Source organism: Bos indicus x Bos taurus, chromosome 4 (genome assembly GCF_003369695.1).
Source record: "Bos indicus x Bos taurus breed Angus x Brahman F1 hybrid chromosome 4, Bos_hybrid_MaternalHap_v2.0, whole genome shotgun sequence".
In the NCBI taxonomy this organism is placed as follows: domain Eukaryota; kingdom Metazoa; phylum Chordata; class Mammalia; order Artiodactyla; family Bovidae; genus Bos; species Bos indicus x Bos taurus.
The window spans coordinates 72,478,015-72,500,938 of record NC_040079.1 but is presented as its reverse complement, the minus strand read 5'-3'; the positions used below and the strand labels follow the sequence as shown (position 1 = coordinate 72,500,938).

The 22,924-nt window shown below is 44.0% G+C and overlaps 1 non-coding gene across 1 annotated transcript; it reads right to left on the bottom strand.

Annotated features, from left to right (window-relative positions):
- Positions 1-11,574: 11,574 nt before the first annotated feature.
- LOC113891969 lies at positions 11,575-11,681 on the bottom strand. The gene has a single exon (XR_003510941.1). It is a non-coding gene; the product is annotated as a U6 spliceosomal RNA (small nuclear RNA).
- Between the last annotated feature and the right edge of the window lie 11,243 nt (positions 11,682-22,924).

Sequence of the window (22,924 nt, the reverse complement as noted above, 5' to 3'; positions counted from 1 at the left end):
TATAATCCCAGAATAAATCCTGTGGGCCTTGAGGGAGGGCATTAAAAAGCCTTCTGGTAAAGAAGATTAAACCTGAAACAAGTGCTAATGAGGCACAAGCAATGTAATGCTCATTGTGGTGTATGCTCAGGCCTTGAGCTGGAGAGAAGATGGTTTCGGTGGAGGGCATCTGGTCAAGAAGTCGCTCTGATGTAGTGTTCCAGCCAAGCCATTTACTATCCTAAAATGAGTACCTTAGACAAGTCCACTGGTTGGTTCTCAGGTTTTTTGTTGGGGTGGTAACAGAGAAGTGTCTTTCAAGAACTGCACAGAGCTGAGATCTTTTCCTCTGACTTCTGGAGGACTACTTACTATCTGGCTTATCCAAGGTGACCCAGAGAAGGGATGGAGCTAGCATTCTCTGGAGGGTGAAAGTTAGTATAACTTAAGATTCTTTGGTGGCAAGCAACAGAAACCAATTATTTAATAAGAGTTCACCTACTTAAGAAGAAAAAGGTTTATCAGAAAATAAGTTCCATGAGCACAGAGGCCAGCTTGTTCTCTGCTGCTTCCTCAGTAGAAGAGTACCTTAAGTATATAGTAGGCATTGACCATTGCATATAGTAGGTAAATGTTTGTGGAACTAAAAAAGATACAGATTGGATAAAAAAATTTTTTAGCAAGACCGAGGATCAGTTTTCAAAAAAGATAAAAATGAGAATATCTCTGGAGGGGTTTAGGTAGCAGGAACTCAGGCCTTTTGCTGCTAGAATGAATGCTCTCCAGGTATATTTATGTTTTTGAGTGCCTGAACATATGCAACAAAATCCAGGGGGAAAGAGTATTAGAGTTTTCGAGAGGAAAACAGAACCAATAGGATCTATCTATCTAGAAACAAAGAGATTGACTTATAATAAGGAATTGACTCACATGATTATGGAGGCTGGCAACCAATCCGCAGGGTGGCTGGCAGGTTGGAGTTGAGGACTCAGGTAGAGCTAATGTTTCAGTTCAAGGGCTATTAGGCAGGAAGAGCGATGTTGGAGATGAAACTGGGAAACTTTCTGTTACATGGGGATGGATGGTCTTTTTGTTCTGTTCTATTCAGGAGGAGTTTCACCTACATATGAGAGCAATTTGTTTCACTCCAACTGTTTGAAATGTTAACCTCACCCCAAAAGACCGTTGCAGAAACACCCAGAATCATATCTGGCCAAACATCTTGGCAGCCCAGGGCCCAGTCAAGTTGACACATAACATTAGTTACTACAGAGAGGACTGGGGAGGCCCTAATGGCCTAGCTGGAATCACGTCAGCTCTCCTCTGGCCAGCACAAGGTAGGGTGTTTTGTTGGGCGATTCTGGAGACTTTGCACAAGGGGCAGATTTTATTTCCCAAACGGGAAGTAGGAGCTGTTACCAGGAGAAAGGAAAAGGGATACCAAGGAGCAGCTGGGCCTTTTCTGCAGAGTCTTACTTGATCACTTGCTTCTATGGGGTTAACATCAAGACACAGCTCTCTGCTTTGACTGTTTCTTGGGCTCTTCTTTGTGTGAAAGGGGAGCAGTCAGAATGAGGAAAGAAATAATTTCTGTGCTTTTGCCCCTTCTCTTCCAGTCACAGTAGGGGTGACTTTTGAGGGCAGAACCATGGAGACTTGTGCTCATGACTGAGCACTCAAACTCTGGCTTATTCTGAAAGGTCCACCCCCACTCCCCACGCCCTACTGTAAAGGCTGCTCACAAGATACCTCTGCCTCAGAAGAGTTTTAATCTATTGTATTCTGTGTATTTCCCTTCCTCTCTATTCTTTACCTACTAGAAGTGTCATATAGCTATGGCTGCTGCTAACCTATGCACTGCCTTTGTAGAATGACAAAGGCACTCTTTACTCAAAATACTTCACATCCATTGGTCAGAAACTGTCGTAATGTTAGAATAAGATGCTGCTTCCCTGGTAGCTCATATGGTCAACAATCTGCCTGAGATGCAGGAGTCCCAGATTCGATCCCTGGGTGTGGAAGATCTCCTGGAGTAGGAAATGGCAACCATTCCCTGGTGGCTCAGAGGTTAAAGCAGTCTTCCTGCAATGCGGGAGACCAGGGTTCAATCCCTGGGTCTGGAAGATCCCCTGGAGAAGGAAATGGCAACCCACTCCAGTGTTCTTGCCTGGAGAATCCCATGGACGGAGGAGCCTGGTAGGCTACAGTCCACGGGGTCGCAAAGAGTCGGACATGACTGAGTGACTTCACATACCAGTATTCTTGCCTGGAGAATTCCATGGACAGAGGAGCCTGGCAGGCTGCAGTCCTGGGGGGTCACAAAGAGTTTGACAGGACTGAGCAACCAACACTTTCATCTATCAGAAAATTGACATAATAAATATGTCTACCATATTTACTCTGTGAATGATACCACCTTACCTAGACTCCTTGTGCAGTGTACAATCTGATCGCATGTCCATGGCAGGTCTGATTACCAAGGAAGAGGGAGACAACCAGAAGCCAGGGAAGCACAGCTTGTTCAATGCTCTTGTGAACAAAGTGTGTGTATGTGCAGGGTCAGGGGTGATGGTGTGTTCCCTTTCTTTGAGTTCTGACCAGTAGCTGAGCCCAATGCTCAGATTTAAGACTATGACGCCCCCTAAAAAACTGTCTTCGAGGAATTAGGAACCACTGCTCTCCTGTTGGGTGAATTCCTGAAACATGCAGAGCTCAGATCAGACCAGCAGGGAGAGGCAGTGGGCAGGTTTTGCCACTTGAAGGCACATGTGTTATGCCATTCTCTTCAGAGACTTGTAAGTCTGACTTCTAATTAGCACATTATATAGGACTGACTCACTGCAAATTCCATGGATCCATGGTGAAGTAGACCAAGATCAACCATCTAATATGAAAACAGATAATATAAAAATAAATAAAAATTCTAAGTTTTTTCACATAGCTCAATGAATCATGTTATACACATCCTGGGGTAAGCACAACCCACTTTGTAGACAATTGATCTAGAACCAGTTACTCTCCTTACATATCTGTGCAAACAAAGCTAATTGATTACAACCCTCCCCCTGAGCCTGGAGGCACCTTGATACTCCGTTACAACATAGTGGTTGCTAGATGAGGCAGGTTGGCAAACTATGGTGGGAAGGCCTTATCCTGCCTGCTGATGTTTTTATAAATAAGTTTTATTGGGACACAGCCACACTCACTTAATTATGGATTGTCTGTGGCCACTTTCCCACTCCAGTGGCAGAGTTGAGTAACTGCCACAGAGACCATAGAGTCCAAAAGCCTAAAATCCTTATTATCTGACCCTGTATGGAAACGTGGGAAAGCTGATCCCTGTTTTAGGAAGCCAGTATTGATCACTGTGTGTTGGTAACGAAAGGTAGACTGGCGTGCCAGCCCAGCTCACAAACTGGGCTAGAATTTGGAGAATAGCTCATTCATTCATTGTGCTCAGGAGGCCATGCTTGGCCTTTCTTTCTTCCATAGGTACCTAATCTTTGCTAGCTCTCTTAGAAATCTAAACCATTGGTCACAAGGACACAAAGAAGTGAGTGTGAGTGAAACCGGTCACCTGAAGTCCATGTCCAACACCGTACACTCAGCAGTGTCCACTTCACTCTCTGCTACCTGCCTCCCGCCCCTCAGCACAGGTAACAACAGCGAAGAGGCCTCCACTGGTAGAGGGCTGCAAAGATGCTACGTATCACTTGGGGGCTGTGGGAATCTTTGCTGAAATGTTTAAATTTCCCAAGAGGAAATTTTTAAAATTCAAGAGTTGAGGTGGCAATTGGGAAAGGATCTGAAATGGTTTGTTTCCACTAGTTCTGACAGTTTCCAAGTCTGACAGCACTTCCCTACCCCTTCCTCTTTGGTTTTAGCCATTTCAAGTAGGAAAGAGAAAAGAGAATCAGTAAGAGCTGATAAAGGAGGGGAAGCAAAAAGGAAGGCAGAACAAGAGAGATTATTATGTTCTGAAACATAAAAATTGTTTCTATACACTAACGTGGTTGAATTTGAACCTAAATGAAGTCCACCCCTAACACATTTTGGCAACTCTCAAAATCTGTAAGGTACCAACCTGAGTCATTGCGTGTATGCCTGCGTTCTCAGTCACTCAGTCATAACTCTTTGCAGCCCCATGGACTTAGCCTGCCAGCCTCCTCTGTCCATGGGAATACTGGAGTGGGTTGCCATTTCCTCCTCCAGAGGATCGTCCGGTCCAGGGATGGAACCCGCGCCTCCTGCATTGGTGGCCCACAGAGGCTAAGAAATTTCCCAGGAGAGAAACGTCCTTAGGGCAGAGTGCTGCAAACGACCTAAGCCTGGTGAAACCACTCACAATCAGTGCAGAGTGTGGCCACCTGGAGCTGAGCCGTGGAAGCCTTCTGCCCCCTCCCTCGCCCTGGGCCCCCGCCCCTCGCCTTCTGTCCAGCCCCTTGCCCTCCATCCGGCCCCCAACCACGCACAGCGTCTGAGTTTAATTTGGAGATGGTGAGAATTGGCAGTAAAATGGCCAAAGTTGCTCTTTGAAAGGCGTCCGATCCTGGATGATAGGAATGCTGTTTTGGTCAGAAATCCAAAGATAAAGGCCGGCGCTCCCTCTTTTCTTGTGGACGCCTGTGGCTTCTGATGTCGTATTTGAGCACTTCAGAGACTCTAGTGGTAGCGCTCACTTCTCTGTGGCCCCGGGAGGCAGCAGCAAGGCCATTCCCACAGCTTAGCAGGAGCAAAGGTCGTGACAGAGGGTTTTCTTGGAGAGACTCACGGCAGAAATTCAGCAGTGGACATTCCCATTTCCTGACGGAATCTGCAGTGTGCACGCCAGAGGCCAGTGGTTAAGGTAGGACTACATCTGATTCTGTTATGTTTTCGCGTTTGTTTATGCCTGCACGCCCTCTTTTGGGAATTGCTACTTTCCTTTGCATAATGAGATTCCAGTGGGGGTATTAATTAGGAGGCTTGGCTTTCTAGCCACAGAGGCGGTCACTGTTGGGACACAGGGTTCTCCCTGGTCTTCTTGGGCTCACACCCTGGGCTGTGTGTGCCCAGAATACAAAAACCTGACCAGTCTGTTACTAAAGCCATTTCTCAAGGCTGTTTATGTAGTTGGTAACATTGGGAGTCAAGATATTGTCTCCTCCTGGACAAAAAGCAGGTTTGCTTGCTATAAAAGCAGTGGTTCCCTAGGCTTAGTGATAGGTGTTCTTCTAGGTTAGGCCATCTTGGCTGCTCCGGTGAGACTGGGGGAGGCCTGATGCAGGCTTGATGCTGACAGTCTGCTGCCTGCTGTGCTGTAATGAGGTTTCTTGTCTCTGTTCCCTCTCTTCTGGCAACATGAAACAAATAGCAACATTGGAAAAGACCCGGATGCTGGGAGGGATTGGGGGCAGGAGGAGCAGGGGACGACAGAGGACGAGATGGCTGGATGGCATCACCAACTCTATGGACATGAATTTGGGTAAACTCCGGGAGTTGGTTATGGGCGACAGGGAAGCCTGGTGTGCTGCGATTCATGGGGTCGCAAAGAGTCAGGCACGACTGAGCGACTGAACTGAACCTAACTTGAAAGTAGGGTAAAATCTAATCAGAGAGGGTGGTCTTTTGATTTCCAGAAACAGACCCAGACAAGGCTTCTCTGAAATCCTTTTTAGGGACTGATGTAGAATTGGGAGAGAAAATATCATGCACTTTCCTGAATTTGCGACTTGTGTAGATGATCTGGCAGCTAGAAAGGTCAGAGTTTGATTTATACTTTATAAATGCAGTTGCTGTGCCCGTTTTGCAGATCTTTCCCCATTAAGGCTTTGGTGTGCTCAAGTTGTATATAGGAAGAACGCTTATTCAAATGCGAACCTGCTGTGCACACACCCTCCCCCCACCTCACCCCCATTTCCACCTGTATGCGATGAAAACCACTACCCACCCCTTGATTTTTTTTTCCCCCTATTGTCAAGGGATGCTGACCAAAGTGTAAAAGTGAATGCCACAGCAGAGCTAACAGTTTTGTAACCTGGGGCCTGCCCAGGCTGTGGTACATGTCCACAGGCACTGAAACTGCCACGCCATTGAACTTGGCACCTGCGTCTGAGGGGACACCTGTCACATTCCCCTCTCCCCACACTCCCAACTTGAGAGTGAACTTTCTGAGCCTGTCTGATGGATTGCCTAAGTTTTGCCAGTAAATAAACCTCTGAATATTTAATTTCCAGAAGTCAGTGTGAGTTTGGGCTTGTGGTCCTTTTAATTTCAGAATTTAGGTCCTGCTAACTGCTACTGCTAAGTCATTTCAGTCGTGTCCGACTCTGTGCGACCCCAGAGACGGCAGCCCACCAGGCTCCCCCGTCCCTGGGACTCTCCAGGCAAGAACACTGGAGTGGGTTGCCCTTTCCTTCTCCAATGCGTGAAAGTGAAAAGTGAAAGGGAAGTCACTCAGTCGTGCCCAACTCTTAGCGACCCCATGCACTGCAGCCTACCAGGCTTCTCCATCCATGGGATTTTCCAGGCAAGAGTACTGGAGTGGGATGCCATTGCCTTCTCCAATTTAGGTCCTAGGCTTCATATAATGCAGATTTCAGTACTAAAAGAAAAACTGAGGTTCACTGGAGATGTCTTGACTACCTTGGTGAGTCTGGTAGATACAGCTATGAAACCAGATTTTGTTAATGGGGTGTCTTTCAATAAACTGTCTGGGGGTGAGTGAGTCCTGTTACTCTTCATCTGCTCAGTAGGACAACTGTTTGTACCTTGCACAAAGGCATCATATATCCTAATGCTGGCCCTGGTTTGGGGCCATGAAGAAAAGGTCTAGAAGATGGTAGTGGTATCCCCTCCTCCCCCAATCATTGACTCTACACCAACCACCACTTACCTGAAGATTGATTGTTAAATGAAAGAAAGTGAAAACCTCACTGGTTCTGTTGGGCTCTGTTACTCACAGCTGAATTAAATTCTGTAATAGTGAATGATTAAGGAAAATCTCCAAGGGCACAGAAACAGAGAAGCTTTCCTTCTAGGAGCATGGATGATGTGCCTGGCCTGGGTTTGAGCCTGATCTGTTATCCTGCTCTGTGCCCCTGTCACTGTACATCAGGTGCCCAATGTCCAGGCAGGACTGCCTAGCTCTGAGCACCTCACCCTCTGCCATGTGGTGATGTCTTCTATGTTCTGCCTTGGGCTTCAGGTCCTGGGTGTAACAAATATGGGAGATTTTCATCCTCTCTTACAGAGTGTATAGACTGGAGGAATGAGAATTACCTCTCTGGTAGGATGGGCACAATTCTGAAAGAAAAAAATTAGCTTATTTCCTGGACACCAAAACTCAAAGTCTGGTGATAGCTGACCATTCCCTCTTCAGCAAGGTCCATGGAAAGGCTTTCCCTGGAGGAGCCCAGAGACCTATGGTTTCATTTCAGATGCCATCTTCCCCCAGGTAAACGTGGTTCAGAGGAGTCCTGCCCAATAACACTGACGGATTTGGGGCCAGGTTTTAATTTTTCTACAGATAGTTTTTGCCATTTATTTTAAATCTCTTCATTGTGAGCTATAGCAGTCATAGAGAAAAGTATATAGCACATAATACACAATTTAATTTTTCTGCAAAGTAAATGCATCAGGTCAAGAAGTAAAACACTGCTATTCCCCGCCCCCCATCCCTCCTATATATCCCTTCTCTGCTGCAGTTCCCCCTTTCAAAGATCATTGCTGTCCCAACTTTTATGGTCAGTCACGTCTTTGTTTTCCTTTAAAATTTGACTATATAAATAGACATCCATGGACAATATTGTTTTTTTGTGTCAAAGTCTTTAAGTGTATAGAAGTGGATCCATACAGCATGTGTTCTTTGTGTCTGGCTGCTTTTATCAACACAGTGTGCGTGAGGTTCCTGCACATTATTGCACACAGCTATAGTTAATTGTCACTCTAGTATAGTATTTGGGCAATCAACAGGTGTTTACACATCCACCTAGCTTGTTACCTGTTTGGGGATTTGATGACTACATCAGCTCTGAGCATTCTCATCTGTGTCTCCCTGTTTTCAAGCACACACATTTAAGTAGGCTGGATACCTTGGAGTAGAATGACCAGGTCATAGGTTATGTTCCTTTAACTTTACTGGATGATGACAAGGTGATTCTGTTGATTTATACTCCCATCAGCTGTGTGTGGGAAGTCTCAGTGCCTCACATTCTCTCCGATGCTTGGTAATGCTAGTCTTTACAAGTTTAGCTTTTATTTTTGTGTGCATTGGTATATAACTGTGTGTGGACATGAGATTTTTTTCTAGCCTAAATTTATTATCAGATTAACTCAATTTTTATTACAAATTTCAAATGTACAAGGAATAATGTACACAGAACACCCACTTACCTACCATTAAGTCAGTAATTACATATTTTGGCATGTTAATTCTTTACGTATTTTGTGTGTGTGAATCATATAAAAAATTATGATAAGACTCACTCTTAAATATGACCCTCTTAAGAAGATGGATATTTTACTGTTTAAACACAATAACCAAGAGAAGTAACAATAATTACATAGTATCATACAGTATTTAGTCCATATTGAAATTTCCTCAATTGACACAAAAATGTTTTTTATATCTAGTTAAAAAGAATAAGGATCCATTCGATACTTTGCATTTGGTTAGTACATATTTAGTCTCTTTTGTTTTGATGACACTATAGGCCAGTTGTCTTGAAGAAACATCACATTCTGCATTTGTCTGATGTTCCCTCTTGGTGTCTCACCTGTTCTTCTCTGATAATTTTTGTAAATTGGAAGTTAGGTGTAAAGGCTTGACTAAACTAGTCTCATTGTTTTAATTCACATCTGTTGGATTTCCAGTAAGACTGAACACCTTTCCATATATTTGTTGGCCATTTAGATTTCTTGTGATGTGCCTATTCAATTCTCTGGTCTATTTTTCTACTCTGGTGTTTCTCTCTTTCTTACTGATTTGTGGGAGTGCCTTATTGTTGGTATGAGCTGTGTCAACTGAAAAAAGTACACAACCAAAAAGTTGAGAATTATCTTATTCAGTGGAAAATCTGAGGATTTTAGCCCAGGAGGCAGCGTCTCAGATAGCTCTGAGGGACTGTTTCAAAGGGGTAAGGGAGGAGTCAGGATATTTAGGGGTGTTGCAACAAAAACCAGGTAGTTAGAACATTAAAAGATTGCTATTAATTAAAAATAGACATCTCAAGTTAATGAATTTAGTACTTTTCTGTGCTGGGGAAGATTCAAGAGTCTAGGCTCACTGATACCTTTTTTTTTTTTTTGATAAGAACCATAACTATCTAGGGCCAATATCCTGTTGTTGTTTTTCCTCCCATCCTATATCCCCTAAGGGTGCACTGTCTAGGCAGTGGTAGTGGCTGATGGCCTGATAGCCCTACTGATATGGCGGGTGACATTCTATGTCAACAGTTGAAAATGTCTTCTCCCACTTGGTGGTTTGCCTTTTCACTTTTATAAGCATATCTTTTGGTGAGCTTAAGTTCTTATCTGTAATGTCCAGTTATCAATATATCTATATATCTATGACCTGTTTAAGGAACTTTTGATAACCTGAGGTCTAAAAGATAGTCTTCTAGATTTTCTCCTCAGTTGCCTTTAGTCACTGGATGTAAAGTCCTCTGGGAAATGTTTTTACATATGGTGTGAGATACAGGAAAGGCTTCATTTCTTTCCCTGCAACATCAGGTTTATTAAAAAATGGTCCTGGGCTTCCCCGGTGGCTCAGTGGTAAAGAGTCCACCTGCCAGTGCAGGAGACATAGGGTTTGATTTGTGATCCAGGAAGACCCCACATGCTGACGGCAACGAAGCTCTGTGCCACAAGTATTGAGCCTGCACTCCAGAGCCCGAGAGCTGCAACTCCTGAGCCTGTGTGCCCAGAGCCTGTGTTCCACATCAAGAGAAGCCCAGGCAATGAGAAGCTCCACAACTAGAGAAAAACCTGTACGGCAACGAAGACCCAGCATAGCCAAAACTAAACAAATAAAATAATAAATGTTAAAACATGGTCCTTTCCCATGAGCTACCTTCATCCTGAGCCAAGAGTCCCTATATGTGTGGGTTGAGAGATCTCCAGTATACACAGTGTTCTATTTTTCTATTCTTGTGCCAACATGTTTTCTTAGTTACTGTACCTTTATACTAAATCTTGACATCCAGCTGTTCAAGTTCTTCCTCTGTATTACTTCAGGAATGCCTTGGCTCAGATTTTGACATTTTATACAAGCTTCAAACCTGAGCTTCCCTTTTGGATAAGGATCGTGGGGTTATTAGTCTTTCCTGGGCTATGTGTTCAGAAGTGATTTATCTAAATTCCTAGTTGGTCCTTTCCAGGGAATTTGCTATCCATGGCTTAAATAAAGATCTGGTTTGAGCTCATGCAAGTCCAGTGTTTGGAATCCCCACAGTTGCTAAATTCTACTTCTCAGAACAGGCTGAAGTATAGAAATTGAATTTGAAATATCTGGTGAATTTTTAGGACAAGTCACCTGACCTCTAGAAATGGATAGCTGACAAAGAGGTCATCCTCCTCTGAGGACTGCACCCTGGAGAGAGAATGAGCTTTGAAGTCAGGTTTGGGGGTTCAGTTCTTGGGTATACCAGCTACTAGTCATGTGATGTTGGCCAAGTTAGTTAATTTCCCCATCCTCAATTTGTGTCCATGCTAAGTCATTTCAGTCATGTCCAACTCTTTGTGACCTGTAGCTATGAACTGTAGCTTGCCAGGTTCCTTGTCTGTGGGATTCTCCAGGCAAGAATACTGGAGTGGGATGCCATGCCCTCCTCTAGGGGATCTTCCTGACCCAGGAATTGAACCCACCTGCTTCTCTTGGCAGGCATGTTCTTTACCTCTAGCACCACCTAAGAAGTCCATCCTCGTCAGTAAAATGGGATAATAATAGTATCTACATCATGGGTATTCGTGGGAGTTACGAGATAATATATGAAAAGTTCCTGGCATAGAGTGAGTGCTTGGTAAATGTTAACCATTCTTCTTTTTTTCCTTTTAATATTTATTTTTAATTGGTTGATGATTGGTTTACAACATTGGTTTGATTTCTGTGATACATCAATGTGAATTAATCATAGGTGTACCTATGTTGCCTCCTTCTTGGATCTATTTCCTACCCCTCACCCATTTCCACCCCTTAGTTTATTACAGAGCCCCAGTTTGAGTTCCCTGAGCTGTACAGCAAATTCCTGTTGGCTATCTATTTACATATGATAGTGTATATACATCCATGCTACTCTCTCCATTCATCTCACCCTCTCCCACTTCTCCCCCAGCCTTGTCCATAAGTCTGTTCTCTATGTCTGCATCTCCATTGCTGCTCTGTGAACAGATTCGTCAGTACCATCCTTCTAGTTTCCATATATATGTGTTAATATATGATATTTGTTTTTATCTTTCTGACTTACTTCACTCTGTAAAATGGGTTCTAGGTTCATTCACCTCATTAGAAGTGACTCAAATGCATTCCTTTTTATGACTGAGTAGTATTCCATTGTATACATGTACCACAACTTCTTTATCCATTCATCTGTCAGTGGACATCTAGGTTGCTTCCATAAAAATATGGAATGCTTCAAGAATTTGTGTGTCATCCTTGCACAAGGGGCATGCTAATCTTCTCTGTATTGCTCCAGTTTTAGTATATGTGCTGCAGAAGCGAGCATGCCATTATTCTTGAGAAGAATTTCTCTTCCCTCCCATGGCTTTGAGACCCACGTGGGAAGATGGTAGATGGACATTCCTCCTGCGTTTCTAGATGCAGAGGGCTTTCCTCTGCACAGTCAGCAGCAGGGTGATCTAATATCATCTGCCCCTCAGCAGTACAGAGGGGAAAAATGGTTTATGTTCTTGGCTGAAAACTAGGGAACGAAAATGAAAGAGCCCCATGGAGCAGAGCAGTAAGATATCTGTAAGAGACTGGATAGCAGTGAGACAGAGACAGAGAGAGAGAAAGACAGGGAGGAGTGAACGACTGAGTGTGTGTTTGTGTGTCTGCAGGTATGTATATATGTATGTATGATTCCCTGGAGCACACTGGAGGGGGCCGAGGGCCTGGAGGAGAGAAGAGATGTGATCCTGGGCAAGTCAAAAGGCTGGGTTGGGGGATGGTGTGGGGTAGTCACCCAGAACAGCTCACACGCCCTGGGGCAGCCAGCCTGCCCCGCAAACAAGGCTTGCCAGAGAAGTGGCTTTGGCTGTCCTGGCTTCAGGACCATTCCCCAAAGGCTACCACTACCTCGGAAGCCCTTCTAGAAACAGGGAGGTAGCAGTATAGGAGGGACAGTCCTAGTCCAGCACCTGGACAGAGGAGGCTGCACTTGTGGCGCTAAAATGGAAATATGTTTGCGGTGCGCTGAACAGGGGTTCCAGTTACACAATCACACAGGTACAATGGCACAGTTACACCTCTACTCTGATCCCATCTAACAGTCAATGCATGTGTGGGCAATTGTCTGTCTCAAAAGGTTCAGGAGGTTATTTCCATGGCATAAAAGTTATTTCTGGTTGGAATTATTTGTGCCTTTTATGTCCCTCTGTTTTCTGCATTTGTATGCTGTATCTGCAGATTTTTCTGTTTGTATGAATTTTTATATTACTTTTATAATTAGAATAAAAAGAGAAGAAACATCATTAGGATGTTGCCTTTAACTTGTCTGGAGTGGGGGTAGATTCATGGGTTTCTGTTAGAGTCAGTATTTGGGATCAAGCGTCACTTGTATTATGCATGTAATAAGTATCGTACTTACACACCTGTTACAGGTTTACCTTCACATGTTGGCCTCTGCTGCTGCTGCTGCTAAGTCGCTTCAGTCGTGTCCGACTCTGTGCGACCCCATAGACGGCAGCCCACCAGGCTCCCACATTCCTGGGATTCTCCAGGCAAGAACACTGGAGTGGGTTGCCATTTCCTTCTCCAATGCGTGAAAGTGAAAAGTGAAAGTGAAGTCCCTCAGTCGTGTCCGACTCTTTGGACCCCGTGGACTGCAGCCCACCAGGCTCCTCCATCCATGGGATGGCAAGAATACTGGAGTGGGGTGCCTCTAAAACTGGAAGGAGGCCCACATTTAGCAGCTGGTCCGTCCAGCTGCTAAATGTGGGCCTCCTTCCAGTTTTAGAGTGAAACCCCGCCCCCACCTAAACCTTAAAGGTGTGGCTAAGGTTGTTTGCATGCAATAGGGGAAAATAAAACCGGAAGGTTCTGTCTGGATTGGGGAAACATAAGTGGGCATCTTTTGTCTAGTTGTCCTCAGTGTCTGGCGGTGATGTTTGTGTAACATCAGTCAGTGTTGCCTTTTGCAGTTTACAGTGGGGGCTGCCCAAGAAAATTAGGGGTTCATTTTCTCAAGTAACAGATGGAGGGAAGAGTGGGGCTGGTATGGTGGCTCCAGAGGTCCTCAGTGACCAAGCTCTTCTTGTCTCTGCCCCAGTACTGGGCTCACAAGACCAGGGCTGGACCTTCAGCCATTGTGTCCCTGTTTAAGCTGGGACTGGATGAGGAGAGAACAGACATGGCTTCCAAGAGGCCTCACCCCAAAGCCTGTACTTGTATTTAGTGACATCTGATCTGCACAAGAGGCTCAGAGGTAGCGAAGTTGGTAAAGAACCTGCCTTCCAATGCAGGAGATGCTAGAGACTCGGGTTTGGTCCCTGGGCCAGGAGGATCCCCTGGAGGAGGAAATGGAAACCCACTCCAGTATTCTTGCCTAGGAAATCCCATGGACAGAGGAGCCTGGTGGGCTACAGCTCATGGGGTCACAAAGAGTCGGACATGACTAAGCACACACTGTACTGTAATCATCCAATCTTCACAAGAGGCTCAGAGTGGTTAGCTTATTTATTTATATATACATAAATAAATAGATGTTTTATTTAAATATTTATTTTTATAAACAAACAACCTGGCACATTGTCCAGAGGTCTGTTTCTAAAGAGGGGGAGAAGCTAGATCCCAGGCAGGCAATAAGCCATCTCAGATATTCTAAAAGCTCTGCTTTTCACAGCAATGTCCATACTTCATAGTGTTCCAGAGACTTCAGGATCAAGGTAGACTTTTGAAAAACTGGAAACCTAAAGGTGTTACAAAGAGTGTCCTGGGAACTCTGCTCAACAAGATGGTTCTTTTGCTGCAGTTGGTCAGTCAGGGTCCTCCCCATGTTCACTCTCAGGGTACAGCAGGTGGGCTGGCATCTGTCAGTGCTCAGTGGTCTCAATGCAGATGAACAAGGAAAGCCAGCACAGGAGCAGAAAGTTCTTAATTGTCATGCCCCTGTTGCCTCTGTCCACAAATGGTTGGGCCCCTGAAATTCTTTTGACAGTGTAGTTGCAGATTTTGAGCATTACTTTACTAGCATGTGAAATGAGTGCAATTGTGCGGTAGTTTGAGCGTTCTTTGGCATATTTTGCCAACATTCTTTGGCATACTTTGCCAACAAAGGTCTGTCTAGTCAAGGCTATGGTTTTTCCAGTAGCCATGTATGGATGTGAGAGTTGGACTGTGAAGAAGGCTGAGCACCGAAGAATTGATGCTTTTGAACTGTGGTGTTGGAGAAGACTCTTGAGAGTCCTTGGACTGCAAGGAGATCCAACTAGTCCATCCTAAGGGAGATCAGTCCTGAGTGTTCATTGGAAGGACTGATGTTGAAGCTGAAACTCCAATACTTTGGCCATCTGATGCAAAGAGTTGACTGATGCTAGGAAAGATGCTGATGCTGGGAGGGATTGGGGGCAGGAGGAGGAGGGGACAACACAGGATGAGATGGCTGGATGGCATCACCAGCTCGATGGACATGAGTTTGGGTAAACTCCAGGAGCTGGTGATGGACAGGGAGGCCTGGCATGCTGCAATTCATGGGGCCGCAAAGAGTCGGAGACGACTGAGTGACTGAACTGAACTGAAAGTTGCAGATGGCTTCCCTGGTGGCTCAGCGGTAAAGAATCCACCTGTAATGTGGGAGATGTGGATTCGATCCCTGGGTCAGGAAGATCCTCTGTAGAAGGAAATGGCAACCTGCTCCAGTATTCTTGCTTGGAAAATCCCATGGACAGAGGAGCCTGGCAGGGCTACAGTCCATGGGGTTGCAAGAGTCAGACACGACTTAGTGACTAAATCACCAAAGTTGCAGATATTCTTGGCATTGCAGTTTCTAGAAGGAACCCGCTACAGTTTTGTGGGGTGGGGTAAACCTTGAGCAGTGAGACCCAGGGACCCCCCAATGACTAGAAATGGGCTTCTTACAAAAAACTCATCTTGTATGACAAATGATTAAGGTAGAACTGTCACAGAATCTCTCTTCTAAACATGTACTCCTTGAAATACGGAAGAATTGTGCTAATACATTATTTGGGCCTGAAAATAATGGTCTCTTTCAAAGCCCGGATGGGACAGCCTGTAATTGCAGAGAACCTGCTGACCAGAATTAGGTAAGGCAGAGGGCAGTCCACGGAAGGAAACATAAGGCTGGCTTTAAGAGCTGATTCCATTCTTAGAGAGCATGGGAGAAGCTGCCCCTGGGAGGAATTCCCAGGCAAAGGTAGCATTTAGAAGGGAGGTGGTTTCTCAGGAGGCAGATTTTGGGTCTACAAGTTGCTTCAGGATGTTACATAAGAGGAAACTGAGCCGTCTATTGGAGAAGGCAATGGCAACCCACTCCAGTACTCTTGCCTGGAAAATCCCATGGACAGAGGAGCCTGGTAGGCTGCAGTCCACGGGGTCCAAAGAGTCGGACACGACTGAGCGACTTCACTTTCACTTTTCACTTTCATGCCTTGGAGGAGGAAATGGCAACCCACTCCAGTGTTCTTGCCTGGAGAATCCCAGGGATGGCGGGGCCTGATGGGCTGCCGTCTATGAGGTCCAACAGAGTTGGACATGACTGAAGCAACTTAGCAGCAGCAGAGCCCTCTATTCCACCCCCACCCAGTCTGCATCCCTCCCAGTCTAAACTTTGAAAAAGAAAAGATCACATCAGGGCTATGACTGCTTTGAGATCTAAGAGGCTCGTCGAGTGTTCTAGCGTTGCTTGTTCCCTAGCTCTGGAAAACTTCTACCTTGAAATGAGAAATGGGAGATTCCCCTGGATCTATGTCCTGGTAGCTTAGTTGGTAAAAAAATCTGCTTGCAATGCAGGAGACCAGGGTTTGATCCTTGGGTTGGGAAGATGCCCTGGAGAAGGAAATAGCAACCCAGTGCAGTGTTCGTGCCTGGAAAATCCCATGGACAGAGGAGCCTGGCGGGCTGCAGTCCATGGGGCAGCAAGAGGTGGACACGACTTAACGAGTAAACCACCCGGATCCACGTCCCTCACTCAGCTCACAAAGGCATCCTGGAACCTCCCAGCAGGTCACTGCCCTTCTCTCAGCCCTCTTCTGCCCTCTGCTGGAAGGTTGCTGCCAGCACCACTAGAGGTGACAGCTTCTTAGAGCTTTTGGTGAATTCTTGATAACTTTGGACTATAACTGAGAAACTGACATACAGGTTACAGATTTTTGTACTTATAACTGAATACTAAGTAAAATCAATGCTATGTTAACATAGAATGGGCATCTTCAGTGTTAACAAGCTACTGATGAAGACAGTTGCTTTTTAACTGAACTATCAACCAAGAAAAAAGATAGTAAATTTCTTGTACTAAAAAAAGAAAAGCTTATTGATGGCTATACTGTATAAGATATTGTGCTCATTCTTAAAGGGACACATAGAATGAGTTATACAGCTTCTGTTTGCAGTGAGTTTATAATCACATGATCTAAGAGGAGGAGAGGCAATTACAAAACCAGGCAATTCAGAATAAATTACATGAGAGAGTACCAGACCATGATGGAACTCAGATGAGGGAGCGCTCAGGTTCAGTTAGAGATCATAGAGGTCTTGGACAAGCAGCAAAGGCACCTAGGTTGTGAAGAGGGGAGTGTTCCAGTGACAAATGAACTGTAGGAACAAGGTCTCCGCAGAGGGGAGAATGGAGGAATGGACTGTTTGGAAATGGAGAATGGTCAAGTGTGTCCAGAGAATAGAGTACCAGACTGTGATATACTCTATTGTGGGAATGAACTTCTCTTTTCCCTCTTTATTCCATATTCAGGTATTGTTTTATATTCATGGTTGATAAACTGAATCTACTTATTGTCACTCTTAACTATATAGACACACACATCTAGAGATGTATACACAAGTATAAAATAGCTTATGTTTATTTATGTACCCAGGTGTTTGTAAAATAGTGGAATGAGATTGTTTTAGGTTTCTTAGAGACTAATCCTGAGATCTAGCGAATAGTTCATGTGGGGTTGGATCAATAAAGGCTATGCAATAAGATCATGTTTTGAAATAGGAATCATTCCCCACCCGCCATTTAATCTTTTTATTGTGAAATGAAACCAAATGCACAAAACTACAAAAGTCTAGCTTAATGAATTATTGCAAAGTGAATATCCACCTTGTGTGAACAAACATCCAAACACAACTACTTTCTATAGCAATTACTTCCTCACAAATGTCTTCTTTCTTTCTAGTTTGTTGTGTAAGAGTGTAATTCTAGACACCGTCATTCAGTAGTATCTGCCCTTTGGAAGTTTATGTGGTATGTCAGGTCACTTTTAATCTACAGGTTCCCCCTCCATTCTTTTCTTTAAAATTTATTGGTAGAAGAGCCTTGGCCACTTGACTTGTCATTTGGTTTGGGGGCTTTGTTTTGGGTTTTTTGGGCCATACTGAGTGGCATACAGGATCTTAGTCATAGTTCCCCAACCAGGGATGGAGCCTGTGCCTCCTGCAATGGAATCGTGGAGTCCTAACCACTGCACCACCAGGGTTAGGACTTCAAGACTGGACCTCTCCCAGTCTTGATAGAGTAGTCTTATGTAGGAGATGAACCTTGTCAAGCGGCTTGGCCTATGCCCCTGGTTGTGTCTCAAACGTTTGAGATTGTCCAGATTTCCTTCTTTATTTCTAGTGGCTCCTAGTAGTGAAGGGTGTGTCAAAACTCTTAAGTATCCCAAAGGGAAGATTGCAGTCAGCACCTAGATGCAGGTCAGTTGGAAGCTGGACCTTTAGGCAACAGCTTGGAAAATAAGTAGTTAGGCCCCTTCTAGGGAGAAACTGCAAAATAGGCATTGTTGTCTGTTATTCTGCCCTTGATGTACAGGCCTGGAAGAGTATTTGCTGTAGATCTCCGGGACTCCTGAATCAATCCCCATTGCTGTGAGAGACTGGCGATCTGGGGAGATGTTTCTCAGGCAGTGGCAGCAAAAACTGGCGTACCAGACGTGTACAAACTCCTTCTAGGGAGCTACTGGTGACCCAGAGTGGGCAAGGGGAAAGGACAGGGGAGGTTTCACATGATCTCTAGATAATCACAGATGTGTGCAGAGTTAGAAGCCTGACCCTCAGACAGCAGCTTTTGAAGTTTGCAAATTAGACCCCTTTCAGGGAAAGATGGGGAAATGGCCCTTTCTGCCAGCTCTTTCTGCCTTAAGCCCCGAGGGCATAGCCGTGGTGAGTGCTTGCACCTTTAGTAATAGCTGCTTTGCTGGCTGTAGTCTTGTGGGTTTCATGCATGCAAACCTTGTTGGTTGGCTTTCAGAGCTAGGTATTTTGGGGGACCTGTCCCTTAGGTGAGAGACTTTCAATATGGGTTCCAAACTCTTCTCTCCTCAGGGAGAAGCTGGGAGTTAGGGGTTCTCTCCAGTTGTATGGCATTGCAGAAGCGACTTAGCAGCAGCAGCAGCACTGTAGCAGGGTTTATGATGGGAGTGTGTCTCAGCCCTTCTTACATGTTTTGATGTGGCTATTTTCTTGTTTGCCCAGTGTGGAGGAGTTGCTTATGTGCTGGTGGTTTAGTTGATAAGTCGTGTCTGACTCTTTTGTGACCCCATGGAGTGTATCCTGCCAGACTCCTCTGTCCATGGGATTTGCCAGGCAAGAATACTGAAGAGGGTTGCCATTTCCTTCTCCAGGGGGTCTTCCCAATCCAAGCATCAAACTTGTGTCTCCTGAATTGCAGGTGGATTCTTTACTGCTGAGCCACCAGGGAAGCCTGCAGTTGCTTAGGTAGATTCCAAATTTCTTTCAGAAGTAATTGCTCTATGTGTCCAGGGGGCGGTGGGATGGGAGGTGGTGCTCAGGACCCTTCCATGTCACCATCTTAAAAGATTGTCCTGATGATACGTACTCCTTTTCCTTCTTTCAATTCATGGGTTGGCACATCCAGTGAAAGAACCTAATTCACATTCATGGGTCTGAATATGAAGTATGGGAGACTGACATATGAAGCTTTATCTTTCTATGCTCTGGAGGGTTGGAAGGCAACTAGAAAGAGGTTTGGCATGGATGATGAATGCTAGTTTGCCAAACCCACTACAACTCATGGGTCAAAGGAAAAATCATAATGTAAATTTAAAATTATTTAGCACTGAAAACTAAAAGCACAATGTATTCAAACTTGTGAGGTACACTTAAAATTATACTCAGAAATCAATAGCTTATGTCAGAAAAGAAAGGATCAACATCAGTGAGCTAAGATTCCAGCTTCAAAAATTTAAGAATAAACCTAGCATATCATACCTAGTGAAAAATAGCAGTTTAGAAATAAGAGCTTAATTCAATAATTATACATAGCAAATAAAGAAACAATAAGAAAATAAAAACCAAGAATTGGTTCAGTTCAGGCAAAATTTATCCCATACAAAAAATAAAAGCTATAGGTTAACAATAATAGGGATGAAAAGAGAAAAACAACTACAGATATGTACAGATTGTGATAATAAAAGGATATTATGGACAACTTTTTGTCATTATATTTGAAGACAGTCTAAATAACTATTCATAGAAATGTAGAAATGAATTGGTAGTTAACGTCATTTTTTTCTTCAAAAAAATCACCAAGTTCAGGTTTTATAAGTGACTGCCAAACTTTCAAACACGAGACAATTCTGATTATAAGCAAACCCTTTTAGAGAATTTAATTCAACAAGAGCTGGATTTTTAATATGAAGATCCCTATTTTTAAATGTTGGCAACTATTGAAACATTTGTGTCAGTGCAGGCAAAACAAAGTATGTCTGCAGGCTGGTTTGAGCCCACAGTCTGCCAGTTTGCAACCCTTGATCTAAACTTTACAGAGCTGATCCAAGTCATGGTGCAATTAAATTGAACAGTTTAGGTCTAATGGTAAGGAAACTTGCTTACCTTATGAAATTATGAAACATGGAATTATGTTTCATAATTATGGAATTATGAAACATGGACAGAACTTCCATAGGTGGTTGTAAGAAATAGTCTCTGAAGACTAAAAATCACAGCTAACTGTAGTGTTCCTGATAAGAGTGATACACAGCCCTGCTTGGAAGCAGGAAGATGAACAGGATGACCTTTCTGGGTTGTTTAATGGATTGTCTAGCCTATCTAACAAATTCAGTTTTCTTAATACTTTCCTTCTGTGTTATCATCTGACCCAATAATAAATGCAGTGATCTGATGCTTCATGGAAACATTCTGGCTTCAGAAAAAAATCGTTATAGTTCAGTTCAGTAGCTCTGCTGCTGCTGCTGCTAAGTTACTTCAGTCGTGTCTGACTCTCTGCGACCCCATAGACGGCAGCCCATCAGGCTCCCCCGTCCCTGGGATTCTCCAGGCAAGAACACTGGAGTGGGTTGCCATTTCCTTCTCCAATGAATGAAAGTGAAAAGTGAAAGTGAAGTTGCTAAGTCGTGTCTGACTCTTCACGACCCCGTGGACTGCAGCCTACCAGGCTCCTCCATCCATCGGATTTTCCAGACAAGAGTACTAGAGTGGGTTGCCATTGCCTTCTCCGAGTTCAGTAGCTCAGTCATGTCCAACTGTTTGTGACCCCGTGGACCGCAGCACGCCAGCCCTCCCTGTCCATTACCAACTTCCAGAGCTTACCCAAACTCATGTCCATTGAGTTGGTGATGCCATCCAACCATCTCATCCTCTGTCATCCCCTTATCCTCCTGCCCTCAATCTTTTCCAGCATCAGGATCTTTTCAAATGAGTCAGCTCTTTGAATCAGGTGGCCAAAGTATTGGAGTTTCAGCTTCATCAGCAGTCCTTCCAAGGAACACCCAGGACTGATCTCCTTTAGGATGGACTGGTTGGATCTCCTTGCAGTCCAAGGGACTCTCAAGAGTCTCCTCCAACACCACAGTTCAAAAGCATCAATTCTTCGGCACTAAGCTTTCTTTATAGCCCAAGTCTCACATCCATACATGCCTACTGGAAAAACCATAGCCTTAACTAGACGGACCTTTGTTGGCAAAGTAATGTCTCTGCTTTTTAATATGCTGTCTAGGTTGGTCATAACTTTCCTTCCAAGGAGCAAGTGTCTTTTAATTTCATGGCTGCAGTCACCATCTGCAATGATTTTGGAGCCCCCCTAAAAGTCTCACTGTTTCCACTGTTTCCCCATCTATTTGCCATGAAGTGATGAGACCAGATGCCTTGATCCTAGTTTTCTGAATGTTGAGCTTTAAGCCAACTTTCTCACTCTCCTATTTCACTTTCATCAAGAGACTCTCTAGTTCTTCTTCACTTTCTGCCATAAGGGTGATGTCATCTGCATATCTGAGGTTGTTGATATTTCTCCCGGCAATCTTGATTCCAGCTTGTGCTCCATCAAGCCCAGAGTTTCTCATGATGTACTCTGCATATAAGTTAAATGAGCAGGGGGACAATATACAGCCTTGACATACTCCTTTTCCTATTTGGAACCAGTCTGTTGTTCCATGTTCAGTTCTAACTGTTGCTTCCTGACCTGCATACAGGTTTCTCAAGAGGCAGGTCAGGTGGTCTGGTATTCCCATCTCTTTCAGAATTTTCCACAGTTTATTGTGATCCACACAGTCAAAGGCATTATGGTATTTAGGTCTAATTTAGGGCCCAGAATCTTCTATATTGTTAATTATTTGCATTTGTTAGGAGAGATGATATAATGTAGTGGTTAACAGCATGCACTTTAGGGGAAGACTATTTTAGTTCAAATCCTGGCTTTACCACTTCATACCTATGTGACCTCTCTGTGTCTCAGTTTCCTCACCAGTAAAATGGGAACAAGACAGATTGGATCCCTATACTTTTCTTTTTAATTTATTTTATTGAAGTGTAGTTTACTTACATTGTTGTACAGCAAAGTGATTCAGTTATACATATATATGTACATTCTTTTTCATACTCTTTTCCATCATGGTTTATCCCAGGATATTGAGTATAGTTCCCTGTGCTATACAGTAGGACCTTGTTGTATATGCATCCTGTATATAATATTTTGCATCTGCTAGTCCCAAGTTCCCTCCTTACCCCCTCCCCCTTAGCAGCCACAAGTCTGTTCTCTACATCTGTGACTCTTTCTCTTTTGTAGATAAGTTCATTTATGTGCTGTTTTAGATTCCACATATAAAGTGATATCATAATATGGTATTTGTCTTTCTCTCTCTGACTTATTTCCCTTTAGTATGATAATCTCTAGGTTCATCCATGTTGCTGCAAATGGCATGATTTCATTCTTTTTTATGGCTGAGTAGTATTCCTTTGTATACGTGTATCACATGTTTATTCCTTTGTCTGTTGTTGAACATTTAGGGGATCTTAGCATATGCACCTTCTAGTTGTGGGAGACATTAAAAAAATACGTAATATATGTTAGCAGACTCTATTTCCACATTCTTGAATCTGGACTTGATTGCATAATTTTGCTTGGCTAATGGAATGAGGCAGAAGTGATGGAGCTCCAGTTCCAAGACTGGACCTCGAGTCTTTGTCTATTTCCACTCATTTTCTTGTAATTCTGTTACTTCCAGGAAAGGGATGTGCCCTGCCTGGCTTGATAATCACAGGAGGAAGCTGAAAAGATAGGGCCATCTCAATTAAATTTAGCCTAGATTATGTGACCCC